Source organism: Marmota marmota, unplaced genomic scaffold (genome assembly GCF_001458135.2).
Source record: "Marmota marmota marmota unplaced genomic scaffold, marMar, whole genome shotgun sequence".
In the NCBI taxonomy this organism is placed as follows: Eukaryota; Metazoa; Chordata; class Mammalia; order Rodentia; family Sciuridae; genus Marmota; species Marmota marmota.
Window position 1 is genome coordinate 3,862,299 of NW_026000316.1, and position 16,839 is coordinate 3,879,137.

The window sequence follows — 16,839 nt, forward strand, 5'->3', positions numbered from 1 at the left end:
ATATATATATATATATATATATATATATATATATATATATATAATCAAAAGAATGAGAAGTCCTCAAAGAGCTGTCTGTGAAATCTGGCTTACATAGCGTCTTCCACAAAAACAGTAAAATTTTGAAGAAGTGACAAACCAAAATAAAATACAACAACTTGGGGAAAAGCAAATAAATGGCAGATAAAATCTGACTAATAAATATTGCTAATAAATTTCCTGTGATATCAGCTCTAGCTTGTTGAGTGTCTAAAGTTTAGTGATTTACCTTTGTTCCTCCCTGGAAGAGAGAAAAGCAGGATACCTTTTCTCTTTGTAAATCTATCCCTGCTTTTACTCAAATAGAAGAAAGGTAGAGAGTTCTCCTGTTTCTGTTTCTTCTTAATTGCCTTCATTTCGACAATCCTTCATATTTTGAGGAGGCATATTCAGTGGTCTCCCACAAGGGAAAAGCCCTGATTTGGATCATTTGCTGATTTCTGCAGTATAACTACTCCCAATATGGTCTGTTTCAAGCTACAAATGGTTTAATAACTTGCTTGCAAAATTCCTCCAGCATACTATTGTATCTCTGCCTAGAATATTCCTCCCAGCCCTAATATCTTTGTTTTTCACTCTTGGGAATTAAACTCAGTGACTTGCTCATGCTAGGCAAGTGCTCTACCCACTGAATTACAACCCCCACCCCTTTTTAAAATTTTATTTTGAGACGGGGTTTTACCAAATTACCCAGGCTGGCTTCAAACGTGTTATCTTCCTGCTTCAGCCTTCTGGGTAGCTGAGTTTATATGAAAGCACTACTGTTCCTGGCTCCCAATACTTTTCTATCGTTCTTAATGCCTTAGTTTGGTATGATTTATATTGATGCAGGAATGTATCTCTGGCCATTCCATAGGTTGGTGGAAAACCTGTCCTATGTATTTTACAGTACCTTTACTCCTCTTCATTGCTTTTACCACTTTACGTCTAAAGAGTCAATTTATTCTTCTTTATCTCTCCATGCCTTAAAATATAATGAAAGCAGGATCACTATATTCCTACAACTTTACTCCCAGAATTCCTGACCCATAGTAGATCAGTAAGTACTTGTTCAATTAATGAGTAAATTCATTGTAAATTACATTACCTTATATTTATTTTTACTGTATGACAGAAATCAGTATCAATAATAAAATGTAATTTAGTATTCTAATTGGTAAAAAATATATAAAACCAACATATTTTCAAAGAATAAGTTGTATTTTATTACCAATAAAAATATAGTCATAGATATCCTATTTAAAACTTGTTTTAGAAATCTTCTTGAAATAGTGTATCACAGGTACTACATATACTGATTCATATTAACTTTAACTGTTAACCCTAAGATTTCTGGCCAATGTAAGTACAAGTTGTATAAATTCATAGTTGGTACTGGAGTAATCTGTGGTGAATTCCATTACTGAAACTGTAAAATTGATTCTTCCTTAAAGTGAACAAGGTACCAGTCTGGCTGTATCCTTCTGCTAAGAAAATCCCAATGAATCAGTTTTACTTTATTGTATAAAATCCAGATTTAAGCAATTAGAAAGAGAGTAATTAAAAGAACTAAGAAGTTTCACCTTCTCACAGAGTAACTGGAGAATTAACTCATATGAGGGTGAGCAATAAGCCAGTCCTCTTGTACATGAAATGGCCAATGAATTTATAGGTCCCAGTCAGTGTCTCTTCTGCAACTAAAGCAATGCATATGGAAGAAGTGTAACTTAACCAAACTAAGACAAAGTTATGCATTATTGGAAAGATTTGGAAGCTGTTATCATTGGGACCCAGTTAAACCTGGATGATTTGCAATGGAAGTCTCTGGATGACCATGACTACTTGGCAGAGTTGTTAGACTTTGAAAGACTCTCGGGAAAATTTGGTTGGATCAGGGTTGCAGGTAATGCTTTTTGCTAATACTCTACTGAGGACAGAAAATCAAGCCATTCTGAGTTTACTCTTTATATCTTCAGTCATTCCCCTGTGAAATTAGAGTAAAGAGTCATTGATCTACAATCTTTTGTGCTAGCACACGATGTGTAGGTTCACATGGAATGCAGGTTCATATAGTAAACTGGAGATGTATTGCTAAGGCTTTAGGCCTTTACTATGTTTTCTTAGTGCCGGTCAAACACAGAATTTTTTGAATGTGAAACCGTGACATTTGTACCTTTGACTTTTCATCACAGAAATGGTAAAGTCCTTTAGTCTTTTGATTCACAACATTTGCAGAAATAATGCTGATATATATGTTGGTGGTGATCAGCCTTTGGAAAGTACAAACTATACCCCACATTTCTCCTCCTCCTCCTCCTCCTCCTCCTTCTCCTCCTCCTTTTTTTTTTTGATGCCAGCCTAACTTTCAAATATTGTGCCCTGCTCACTTCTTTGCTATGTGCAAAAATCATGAGGAGTAACAGAAGTTTGGAGGATAAAGATAAGAGCACAAGAGTACAGAAGGTCAGGTCCCTGATATCTCCAGGATTATCAGGCCAATGTAAGGTAGACACTGTGGGATAAGATGATGCTGAACCCTCTTTCAGTATGACCAGGGAACACCAGACAGAAATGGTAGTCTTACAGGTGAAGTAGTGGAGATCACAAGCAGGTTTCTACTTTTGTGTGTATTTTAAAGTTCCCTGAGTCAGTATGGGTAACATTATGGACAAAAGACTTTATCTAGAATCACTCCCAAGTTCCTAAAGCAGGCATGGCCAGCATAGAAGGTAAATGGGTATGCAGTGCTCTTAAAGTAGCTTATGTTACCTACAATGTGTGGCCCACTGAGGAAGTATAAGGCCACCATCTCTAAAATGATACAGATCATAGAAATTAAACTAAGTCTAATTTTTAGTCCATTTTTTGGTGTCTCATGAAACCTAATAACAGGATGCCAGAAAAAAAATAGCAGAAGATTCTGAGACCATCCCTGTGTGTGCTATAAACCTGTTGTGTAGTATATTAATAATTAGGTTTTCTTATGCATCAATCTCTACTCCTACTCTGTCCATGTGCCATCTAAAGGCTTTATGAAATACCATATCTTCTGACTTGGTCATAGCTTTAGGTACCTAGTTAAAAGTTAAACTATTTCAGAAATATTAATGGATGCTGCATCTTTCTCCCTGCCCTTGCCTATTCATATCTATATTTTATTCATGAATTAAGTATAGAATCAAACACCAAATAACTACCCATTTGCTATGCATTTGTTTCTATGTAACTAAGAAGATGCACTTTCCTAAAATTGCTTTCTGAATTAGTAAGCCTGTATGATGAAAGGGAGATGTGAGAAAGAATACATGATGTAGCAATGACAAGAAATAATGTGGAGGATAGATGGATTGGATTAAAAAAATCTAGTTCTGCAGAGTTAAACAGTAGATCATGAAAATAATAGTCATTTGCATAAATAGTCTTTATTTTTATGAAAAGTAAAATATTCCCTTTAAGTAGATAATTTTATTAAATTCAATGAAGGGGGAAAGGACTTATTCAATGTTTTCTAGGCATAAGATAGTATACAATTTTTTTTTTTGTTTTGTGTGTGTATATTTGATTCATTGTTGTTTGGTTTGTTTTGGTTTGGTTCTGGGGATTGTACCCAGGGGTATTTAACCACTAAGCCACATCCCCAGGCCTTTTTATTTTTTTTTATTTTGAGACAGGGTCTCACTAAGCTGCTTAGAGCATAGCTAATTTGCTGAGATTGGCTTTGAACTTGCAACCCTCCTGCTTCAGCTTCCCCGAGTCACTGGTATTACAGATGGATGCCACTGTACCATTGTACCATCTATTTTTTTTTAGTAGAAGATAAGTAGATAAAGAAAAATTCAAATTCAAGTAAGGATGTAGGGAAAGACAAATCAAAAACAAAAAAAAAGATGAGTTTTATCTGGAGTTCAAAAGGTCAAGCTCTACCCAACTCTACCCAATTCACCTGCAGCTTCTGTCACTTACATATCATGCAAAGCAGACATTCTGGTACCTGCCTATTTTAATTGCTTTCAGTCGGTAGCCTCACAGGAAACCTAACTAAATTAGAAATTAGTTTAGACAGCAAAAGCTAGTATTTTTAAAGTGGCTTCATGTATATCTTTAAGTAAATGATTCTAAAACACAAGAACATTATTGTGTCAAAATAAGCAGCCTGTGGAACAGAATAAAACATTCTAATTATTTAGAACAAAAAAAAATCAAATGATCTTGGCAAGAAAGTGCTATTTCTTTCAGGTTATTTTTCTTTAAGCTTAATTATTTTTTTATCTAGCAGATGGAAGAATTTTGAAGGTTAAGCTTTAAAGTACCACCATCTTAAAAACTGAAAATCTGCCTTTGGGAACTGAAATCACATCTTAATTTTATGCAAATCTTCCCTTCCTAATCTCAAGTAGAGTTTACTTACGTTATTGTTATTTTCTTTTGAAATAATTTATGATCACTGACATTGAGCTACCATGTTATTAGAAGGAAGTCATATTTCCCATATTACCTTGGAAAAATCTATGGCTAGAAGTAAGTGGAATATGGGATATAGAATACAAGTTAATGTTTAACTGTAGTTTTAAATAAATATATTATCCCATTCTGTGTCAAGAGTAATCACCTGAAAGTTTGAAGAAACCAGCTGTAATTTCTAGGTCATAGGAAATAAAATTAAGGCCTGCTAGAGGGGGAGATTCTCCCTCCTTCTTGAAGAAAAAAGTAGCCTAACCACTACTTTTCACTAGGTGAATGCATGGAACATATTATGTTGTCAATACAAAATATTTGTAAATATAATGTATAGAGAAGGTGGAGTACTATCTTAGCCTATTCAGACTGTATAACAAAATATTATAGATTGGCTGCCTTATAGAACAGGAAACTTATTTCTTACAGTTCTGGTGGCTGGAAAGTCCAAGACCAATGAACCAGAAGATTCTGTGTCTGGCAAGGACCTGTATCCTGGTTCATATATGATACCTTCTGTCTGTATAAGGGGTGAAGGGTCTCTCTTAGACCTTTTTTAAAAATATTTTATTTCTTAGTTGTAGTTGGACACAATACCTTTATTTTATTTATTTTATTTTTATGTGGTGCTGAGGATCAAACCCAGGGCCTCAAACATACTAAGCTAGCACTCTACCACTGAGCCACAACCCTAGACCTCTCTTGGAGCTTTTTAAATAAGGACACTATAGTAGTCTCCCTTTCTGTCTCTCCACCCTATCCCCCTCCCTCCCTCCTTCCCTCCTGCTCCAGGGATTGTACCCAAGGTTGCTTTACCATCAAGCTACATCCCCCTTTTTATTTTTTGAGAGAATGTGTCCCTATTTGATGAGGCTAGCCTCAAACTTATGGTCCTCCTGTCTCAGCCTCCTGGGTTTCTGGGATTACAGATATATGCCACCACATCTGGTTTCCTTTTGTCTCTTATTCTTGCTTAAACTTCCTGTGGACTTAGTTACCCATGGTTAATAGCATTCTGAAAATATTAAATGGAAAATTCCAGAAATTAACAATTTTTAAGTATTAAATTTTGCACCATTCTGAATAGCATAATAAACTCTCATGCTGACCTGCTTCATCCTGTTGAGGGCATGAATCATTTCTTTGTCCAACCTATCAATATTTTATATGCCACCCTCATTTTAGTCATCTTAGTAGCTTTCTTGTTTCTCAATTTGACTATCCCATTATTGCACTATGTTCAAGTGACCCTTATTTTACTTAATAATGTTTCCAAAACATAAGAGTGGTGATTGGCAACTCAGATATGCCAAGGAGAATCTTTAAAGTGATTCTTTTAAGCAAAAACGTGAACATTCTCAGCAATAAGTAAAATAATCATATACTGAGACTGCTAAGATTTACATAAAAACAACTTATCCATGAAATTTTGAAGAAAAAAAAATCATGCAAGTTTTGAATGCTGTATCTCAAACTATAAAATTTATAGCAACAGTGTATGAACAATACTTAGTTAAGATGTAATAGGTATTAGTAAAGACATGCCTATGAAAAATGTAGCATATATAGGTTGAGTATTATCAGTGGTTTAAGGATTCCACCAGGGATCTTGGGATATATCCCATGTAGATAAGGGGAGAATACTGTAACTTTATTCATAAAGGCTCTGTCCCCATGACCTAATGACTATAAAGGCGCCATGTCTTAATACCACCACTTTTGGGGTTAGGATTTCAACAGATAAATTTGGGGAGGATGTAAACATTCAGATTATAGAAGGTGGGAAACCACAGTCCTTAATAGTAACCTAGGGCACAGTGGGATAGTACAGCTGCAGTGGATGATGTGATGCTTGACACAAAAGGCTGAACAGGTAATTAATATTCAATTCCTTGACATGCATTTTAAGAGAAGAACAGGCAGGTGCATGCAAAGGAACTGAAAGTGACAAAAAAAATTGCACTTTTCCCCAATCCGTGCCTTCAAATCAATTTGGCCTCAGTTTCCATGACAGCTTACCAGACTCAATCATTTAAGTGTCATTCAAATTGTAGAAAAATGCTCATTACATCTAGGTACACTACAATATGAAGAAATTAGCAAGACATTTTTAAAGGAAAATTGATAACTTTGGGGAATTGGTAATGGGATTTTTCCATTAGTTTATTCCAATAAACATGGTCGGTTTGCCATCATTGGATAGCTTTTCAGTGATGATTCAGAATGAATCCCTGGTCTCAAGTCTAGAACCTAACAGGCAGGTGTTCATTTCAGTATAATAAAAGTGAATTAGAGTTTCAATTCAAATTCTAACAGATGGGTATTGTCACAGACACTAAATTATAGTATTAATAGTAAATACAATTCTCATATTAAACCAGAGATTAGCATGGGGGCAAAATGTACTAGGGCATAGTAAGAACATATGTACCAATAATAGAAGTTCTCGTTTTGAAATAAGATTGGCAGAATAAAGAAAGAGTCATGAGCGTTTTTCAGAATAAACTGAGGAAAATTACTCTGTACATCAGTGCGATCTTGGGTAAGATAATTATCCTAATACTCTAAAAAATTGCATTTGGTTCACCTATATCTTTTATAAGGAACAATAATACTTTGTTTATTATGAGAATATACATATTAAAATTAAAATTAAATTATAAAAATATTCAATAAGAAGAAATTGACTTATACCTTAATATGGTAGCATTTACCACTTAATAAATTGCCAAACTGCTTTGTTAGTTATCTCAACAATATTTTTTCAAAAGTGCTATATGATCAGCATACTTATGGTGTCTATTTCAGGAATGATAGAGAGTAATTTATTTTTGTTTTAGTAATAGTGCATCATTTTCACCATGAATCTATTTGCTAAGGTTTTTAACTTACTATTTGTTTTCAGCTGTTAAATATAAATAATGCTAATTGATTAAGGAATGAATGTAGAATATATAAATGATTTTCATTCGTGGCAAGTTTTACATCATGCCCAAATCTAAAACATATTGAAAGTGACTTAAAATATATTGTTTAATTCCTTCAAATGACCTTCTGCTTAACTTGAAGCAATAAGTAAAAGCAAGATTTATTCTATGCCAAAAAGCAATCCAATGCCAGCTGAATGTGAGGAAATCATATTGCTTTTACATTTTCGTCAGATAACTGTGTTCACAACACAGAGATAGAATGTCCTATGACAGCTAAGTGTACAGTGGAGACTGTCCCTTGTCAAGATACAGTAATGTGCTCTGTTCTCAAAACTACCATAAAGTGATTTGCAGATATGATGCTTTGTTGCTACTTCCAGGTTATTTCAATTTTCTCACATGTGGAAACCCACAGACTAGCAAATATTGCTTAGCTATCAGCCTCTGAAGAATTGTTACTTGAACATCATTCCCTTCAACATTGAACTGCTGCAAGGATTTAGAAGCACACTTCTGTGTTTGGGTCAACAGACCCGGATCTTGCTCTTTCAATGAGGAAATTCATCTCATCTGCATAGTGTAAGACTTTAGGGACTAATTCATAGATTTTAATGGTCTTTTCATTTACTGCACTGCGTGAGGTGACAATCACAGTTTGTTTTGTTCTGCCTAAATTTGATTTTATATCATCTTCACATATGGCACTTCAGCATTATCACCACTGGGCTTTCCCCATAGGAGCTATGTACTCATGTTCTACAGCTCCTGATGTGACAGGGTATATGGAGAGTGGCATTGGATAACTGAGTCTGTCAAGTAAGGATGGATAAAGAATAAAGTGGATGTATCATTTCTTTGTCATTCAGCCACACCATGATGCTACTCTAAAAAATGTGAAATGTTATTTGGTGAAGATGAGATTTCAGGATAAATCCCTATGAAATAAATAGATGCATCTTGATCTTATATCAATCTGGCTATGCACTCAATTCCTCATAATATGCCTCTGGCTTATCTGTAGACACCCAGCAAAGTCTCAGGCTAGCAGCAACCATGTAATAGGAAAAAAAAAAAAAGCTGAAGGCTGAGCTTGAAGAAGTAAAATGCACAAAATCATCATCATCATTCTAATTAGAGCATGCATATTTATTATTGCTGGCAAAAATTATTGATATCTTTCCACAGATTCATGGTGAATGAACTAATTAGTTCATTCTAGGCACTGAACTAAACCCTGTTCCAAATACAATCTCATTTAGTCCTTGTAACAGTTTGTGTGATATATTATATTATTAATTTCACTTTCCTGATAAGAAAAAACAAGGTCAGAGAAGTTAAGTAACTTTCCCAAGGTATACAATTAAATGACAGAGCCAGAATTAGAACCAGACTCCAGATTCTAAGCTCTGTAGTACTGCTAACCATGGATATACTGCCTCTTATTTCTCAGGTATCTTTTTATTGCATTTCAAAGCTAGAAATAAATTATATTTTTTAGATTATCTATGTGCCCTTTATCCATTTTTTTTCCACAAGCATAACTATTTCAGGAGTTGACTTTGTCTTGAAGACAGTATGTCAAATTTTAAACTCAGATAAAGGTCGCTGAAGTAGTGAGCATGTGCCTATGGGATGAATTTGTCTACTGTGAATTGTATATCATCCCAACACTGTGGTTAGAATGACTATATTTATTATGTGGACTGGGATGGCAATGAGGAATGGGTAATTTCATTCCAGCACTAAAAATCTATTACACAATTTTCCTGAAACTTCCTGAAGAAGTTTCCAAAATAATACACATATTCTTGAATGTTGCTGTAGTCTTCATTTAATTAAGTATCTTATTTTAAGACCATACACAATGCATTATGTTCTATGGATCTTTTGACATACGGCCAATTGTGTGTAACACTCTCAAATCTGCCAGCTGTGTTTAAGGAACAAAAATATTTTGTTTTCAGACAGCTTGATAGAAATTCTGAAGATTGTGAAAAAAACCAGAACTTCTTAAAAATGTGATTTTTTTCAATCACCAGAAACCCTGAAATGTACTCAAAAGGCAAAAAGCACTTGTTTTTAATATAATAGAAGCCTTCTAGTGTTTACTAATAATGATATGTTGCCAAATTGTATTGAGTTTACTTTCCACAATGACTTCTAGCTAGTCCCTTCAGTTTTTGTTTCAGAATCTGACAGAGTAAAGGATGTTCCCCAATCTGAGCTACACTGTTTTTTTTGTGTGTGTGTGTGTGTTTGTGTGTGTGCTAATCACAAGAAGAAAATTTATTAGGGCTCATAAAACTGGTCAAGGTTTTTATATCCTAAGAAATGCAAAGTTTAAAACAAAATTAAATGCTATTTTCAGTGTTTTTACCAATCTAAAGGACAGAGTCTTCACTAACTCAAATTAACTTAGAGCTGACAACTGGAAGTGGATGGTGGCAGGAGAAAGGGTGTTACCCCTATTCTTGGCCTGCTAGCTCTGACTCTTCAGCCCCTAAAATGGAAGAGATGTTTTGATTATTTTATTACCTCTATTAGTGAATATGATGGGAATCTATAATGACATGCACTTCCAATCTCTGCCAAGGGTTTAATCCTATCAAACTAGTGTTTTGTAAACTATGAATAACAACCCATATGTGAGTTGGGAAATCAATTTAATGGGTTTGATCAGCCTTTTGTAAAAATTCCAATAACATATACGTACACCTTTCTAACTTCTGTTTCGGTTGTGTGGGTGTGGGTATGGGTGTGTTGGATCATGGTAAAAATGTATTTCTTATTGTTGGTTATAAAGTAACAAGATGAAAGCTGCTACAGTTGACCTCTGTCCTTTACATATCAATTGTGGCATTCCTTTTCTTGATTTAAGAAGGGCTATTTTTCTCTGGGTAAATTAGGACATTCTACAGATGAGTAGGACTTCTAAATAAAAGGCTTTAAGCAACCACTTTGCTTATATTACTCATTCTTAGCAGTTATATAGGTATGCAGTTATCTTTACATCTTAGTAAAGAGGCACAGCTTGCCTAAGAACAGCAGACCTACTTGATTAATATCCGCTGTTCACATAGAGAAAAATATATTCTAGAAGTTAAGAGATTCAGACTTATGTGTAAGATATTCACCAATACTTATGTTCAAAGCACAACTGAACACTTATTATGTGCAAAGTACAGTGTTGACAAAAAGGGATCAGAAATACAAAACAAATGATACCCAAGCTCAGTTTCCAAAGAAACATGCAGTCTGGGAAAGAGAACTGTAAGCAATAATTCAAGTGAATAAACAATGTGGGGTTGTACAAGTCCTTGGTCTATTGGCTTTACCATCCATTCCTCACATTCCCCTGTTCTGTTCTCCACCCAGAGAGGTAGCAGTTCCAAGGTTTATTTGTCAGCTGTTTCCTACAAAGGCTTGAACAATGGAAGCCACTGATAAAATATTGGAGGACAAGAAGGTGAATTCACAGTATTTCTTTCCCTCTTTCTTGGTCTCCATGCCTCTAGCTCTTTGAATAGAAGTTGGCCATGGTTTCAGTCACCCTGATCCCTAAGTACTCATTTCAGTTGCATGCACTTCTTCCTTTGGCTTCATAGTCCAGTATTGCAGCAGATTCCTTCTTTCACTAATTTCTCAATTGCCTCACCATTCCCTATTGGCCTCCTAGATCTTTCATATCTTAGGTAACAATTTTCTGAATCAAATTCACTTTGTCTTAGGCACTCAGAGTTGCTTATATATTCATGGTTAGATTCTGATTAATACGGAAGTTTAGAATGAGATACTTATGAATCATCATCATCATACTTAATAACTGGTTTTATTTAATGCTTACCTGTATCAGGTGTAATCTAAGTGTTTTTCATACATTAATAGCCCTATTTTACATATGAGCAAACTGAAACACAGAGAGTTTACTTCAATCATCCAAGGTCATGAAACTCTTGATTTGCCCTGACTTTTAATATGGATTTTTAAAATAATATCCAGTTATTTGCCTGCAGAACTTTTCTGTCAGATATGCAGTTTCTAAAATTTATCATGCACTTTAAAAACTCCAGCAACTTTGTATACTAATTAATTGTTTGGTTGATATAGATGAACATTTCCTAACCATCTACTATATATTAAACATGATAATAGGAGTGATAGTTGAAAAAGGTATGATGACTATTTTCACAAGTTTGTGAGAAAACAGAACGTCTTAAAAATGTGATTTTTTTGGAACCACTAGAAATTCTGAAATGATACTCAAAAGGAAAAAAGCCCTTGTTTTTCCTATAATATTTTTATGAGTGTGAGGTCACTGCTAAAATGAAGGACTTCTCAAATAGGATAAGCTTCTAAACTTTCTAGTGAAATGAGATCTAAATGGAATCCCAGAAATAACCAGATTATCTTAGAAATAAAGTTGTGTTTGGAAATATTTATCTCTAATCCTCAAAGAAATTTACAGCTTTTTTTCTGAAACCAGTAATCCTTAATTTGTCCATTTGAAGAAAACATGCATTTTAGTACCATGGTAAATCAGGTCTGGGAAGTAATCTTTTCTTTGTAGCTAAATAATCATTGATGCACAACGTTATGGTTGTTTCTCATTACTGTAGTTTGGGGAGCTACTTTTCTCAAACTTTCACAATCAATACAATATAAATCTATCAGCTACCATCCAAACAACCCCCTGGGTATGGATTATTCAGTATGCATACAAGGCTACTCATATTATGGACTGAAATGTACATTCAAGCAGAATGATATGCACACAGCTGTTTTATATTTAGTTGGCTTTCTAATGTGAGCTAATTTGTTGTAGGGACTGAGGGCATTACTACGATTTATTTCAAGTTTGGGATGAGATAAAATTATTGTTTGAAGGTGAAACTTTAGTCTCCACTCAACTTTAACAGACATTGCTTTTGTATTTTCTTAATGTCAAATGGAGGAAAGTGCTTGATATATTAGCTCATATGAGGATAATAGGCTTCACAATATCTCCTCCCTCCCTGAAACCAACATCTTAAAACCTCTACTTTCCTTTTATAATGATAAATGTGAATAAAAGCAAAGTTGATATGAATATCACTTTAACTTGAAAAAGTCTATGTGAAAATTAGATGCCAATTGCATAACAAGATACAGTTTTCACCTTGATCTTAGATTTATATCTTAGCTAAATGCTCTGACAGAAGGTAGGACTGTTCAATAGATACCTAATGCATAGTGGAAGTAGTTTTCATTTGTGAAAGTTTCCCCTTGGGCAAAAATGAAGCACAGAGGAGGGGGAAAAAGACCTTTGTGGGGAGGGAATAAAATGTCATCCTATGATAGTTTCAGAATAAACTGATATTATCTCCTGAAACTACACCATGGTAAAAAACTTTGGAAGAAATAATCAACACTAAACAATTATGCAGGAGAACACCATACTACTAAAAGGGATGAAGCTAATAATCCCAAATGTAACAGTATTGTACTAGTTATGAAAATGAAATCTACTTTGTCTGGAGATTAACAGGGTATAGAATATAAATTATAGTAACCATGAAAAACAGATGGACCACAACATTTAATTTTATCATGGATATTATTAACTTACTAAGAAATTGAAACTCTAGAAGAATGTCAGTTGTTCTTGTTGGTTCATTATGAAGACCTGGATGTTCTGTTTAATTCAGAATACTAGCAAGGAAAATATATACCTAGTTTCATATTCTAAACAAGCAGGAAGTGGTATATTATTGGTTATATAGAAGAAGATTTTATTTATGGACCCTGCAATTTTTGTGACCCATTAAATGTATGATACAAATGTTATAATTGAACAACTTCAAAGTCAATGTTGCTTGGTAATAGGAAGCCAGCCATACAGTTCAAATATTAGTACAGGGCTTAAAAGAAATCAGAAGGAAAATAAGCCAAAATTATAACCAAAAATTATATTTTAAATTCCATCGTTATTATTTGATTTCTTTACTCACTTATGTTCACTGCCATCTTTACAAGGATTCTAATGGTTCCTATCTCCTCTCTGTACTTCTCTATATTCTCATAGTCACTGTACTAGATCAAGTCACCTTTTGCTTAGATGATCATAATAAGTTTCTGAACAGTATTGATGCCATTGTAATTGTTTTTCTCTAATCAATTCCAATTTATTCTTCATTTTTCAGTAAATGCAATATTTCTGACAATACATTTTATTGTGTCAATTCTCTGCTCGAATTATTCCAACATTTTCCCTTCCTCTCATGGTAAATTTTAATTTTCTTACCAGTTCCTGTCTTATCTAGCTTTAACTTCTTATCTACAGAGGTTTAGGTAATGATTGAGACAGGTATCTGTGTTAGACTGAAATGGCCAGGTTTTTAGATCCTTCCAATAAGAAATGGACCCGATTTCCCCACCTCTTAAATATGGGCTGGCCTTGTAACTTTCTTTGAACAATAGAATCATGGAAGTAGTAGTTTGTGTGTTCTAAGCCGCAACTACAAGAGGTCTTGCAGCTTCTCTTGCTCCCTGGGAAACTTACCACTGCTATGTGAAAAAACTTGGGCTAGCCATCTTGAGAATGAATGGCCACAAAAGAGAAGCCATATCAATGAGCCAGTCTTGCTAAGTCTAATCTAATTTTCTTTCTCATGGAAGTAAGAGAGTATTCTAAGCCACTGTCTCAGGATAGGTAGATATATACCAAAGACTTATTGTATTTTCATTGTTTTCTGTTTTGATGAAAAAAATATGATTTTTATCTCATCACAAAACAAATAGAGTCATGACTCATGTTTCAGAAATTATACATCTCTGTGACAGTTCATATATTTCTGAAAGTTCCATCACATTTGCTACAGCTTACACACTCCACTTTCTTGAGGACATTTGTGAGAATGACAGTGAGGTACTTGTGAGACAAGTGGAGAGAATACCCTAAGACAGTATATCTAGGAAGTGAAGTTTTATGCATGAAAATCCTTAATTGGGAACGTCCATCAAGTAGAGACAGAGCAGTGTTGGTTCCTACAGCTATAATGAAATTATGAGTTCAGTCCCATAAGTTCCCATTTAACACTAGATTCAAAAGTAATTGTGGACACAGACATGAAGTGACCTGTATTATCCCTAGCTTCTCAAGCCTTAAAGAACTTTGAATTACATAAGGAAACTTTCCCAAGTAAAAGTTAAATCTTGGCATTCTGTTCTTGGTCTGAATTCTACTTGAGACTCAGGGAATTTCTCTGGGAAGGTTTTCAACTTTTAGGCTCTCCAAAGGATTTGGTCAAGGCAGAACAGAAGGAAGTAAAAAAGTTTGGGACATAATCTTGAAAGATAATTCTGAATGTTAAAATCCTAAAGATAAAAATCACTAAAGTCTGAAGTCTCTATTGTCTAAAATTCTGAAAGATCAAAATACAGAAAATATAATTCTAGAAAAAAAATTGTTTCAGTTCTTTAAAATACAATTATATTTTCAAGTGGATTTATTTTAAAAACATAACATGAAGAACACTTCATAGGCCACTGCACAATAAAATAGGCAATGATAACATATATATTTTTGCAAACATAAACAGGTGTACAAGCAGAGTAGATGAACTACATTCATAAATAAATAGGAGAAATGTATACACACATTTTAATATGGTTGTGATTTTATGCACCAAGTTTTATAACTGCAATCATCTGAAATACCATAATGGACAATCTAACTCTTTCCATTAGATTAATCAAAAACCATGTGCAGTTGCCCAAAGAGACGACACCTCAAGAAATTTTATCTTCACAAATGAAGATTGGAAAAAAGCTGTCTTTTCATTTCTTGAGGAAGTTTCAATATCTTTATGTACACCTAAAATGTGTAAACACAGTCAACATTGCAATAATGTACTTTTTTTCCAAATCAAATTAGAAAAATTCATAAAGCTAATTAGGACTCTCTAAAAGTCTATACATTTTTATCTCCAGTATTGGAAATGATGCTAAGGTGACACAGCATAGTGAACTGTAAAAAGTAATACTGAAAATTTAAAGTACTGTGAAAGGAAACTAAAAATAAAAGCATAAAAAAGCTACAAAAAAGAAATTTAACATATGAAAAAGTGTATTATAAGGCTAGATTATGGACATTTGCAATGACGTAATTCCTAAGAGATAGTCAACTTCCATGATCATTAACTATATTCCAAACTCTTGCATCATGATGAATAGGTGCTTTTTTTTTCTTTTTTCCATTTAGGGCACAGCTCCTCTGGGAGAATATGTTCACAATTTTTCCATGTTGAATCTTTCCCACCTACTTCACTCAGGCTCTCATACTAATATCCTCTAGAAACACTTTCACAGACACACCCAAAAAAATGGTTCAAAAATTTCTGCCTAATGTGATTCAACCATTCTGAATACAACAGAATTTACCTTAATTCTATCCTCAGAATTTGAATTTCTCTTTTGTATAGCCTCCCCCCACCCCCCAACACACACACACACACACACACACACACACACACATCCAGTGGGAGTTGATGTTTTCAGGATTGGGCTTTCAGAATTTTGACATCTGTGATTTTAATATTGCAGGACTGTGACTTGGGGAGTTTCAGACTTTAGACATTTAGATCTTTCAGAATTTGAATATTCATTATTATGGCATTCAGGGTTGTGTCTTTCAGGATTATGATCAGCAATGGAGATAAAGTTCCTATACAAGAATTCCTGAGACAATGCTTCCTCCTAGACTCTCAGGGGTTTTGACCAGTAGCCAGTGAACCTAAATTACTTGGAGAAATAGTCACCACCTTGAAAATCTATCTTTCAGATTTTTTTTTTCCTCTGTGCTGACAGCTATTCCTCTTCCTCTTTCAGAGTATCCTACTTCTAATTAGGTACCAGGTCACATCACCTCCTCAGGGCTGTCCTTACAGATAAACTATCTCACATAATTTTCTTCTAAGACCATTTGACATGCAATATGAATTACTGTCTTACTTACATACATGAAACTGGAAGTTTGTTTTGACATTATCAGCAGTTTGTCTTTGGGCAAGTCATTTAAACTTTCTGGTTACTATATAAACTATATATACCACCCACCTTTCAGGTTTGTTGTGCTCTAGTAACTTCACACTTTCCCAGAACCATCCCTGTGGACATATTACACAAATTTACCATCTCCATCACAAACATATTTTTTTAAATTCATTCAACAAATAACTAACAATATTTGTTGAATGCCTACCCTGTGCTAGACAATGTTTATGATAAGGCAAATAAGGATCACTGTCCTCAAGAAATTTACATTCTAGCATGGGGAACAAACAATAAACAATATATATATATATATATATATATATATATATATATATATATATATATATATATACATGCCACATTTTCTTTATCCATTCATCCACTGAAGGGCATCTAGGTTGTTTCC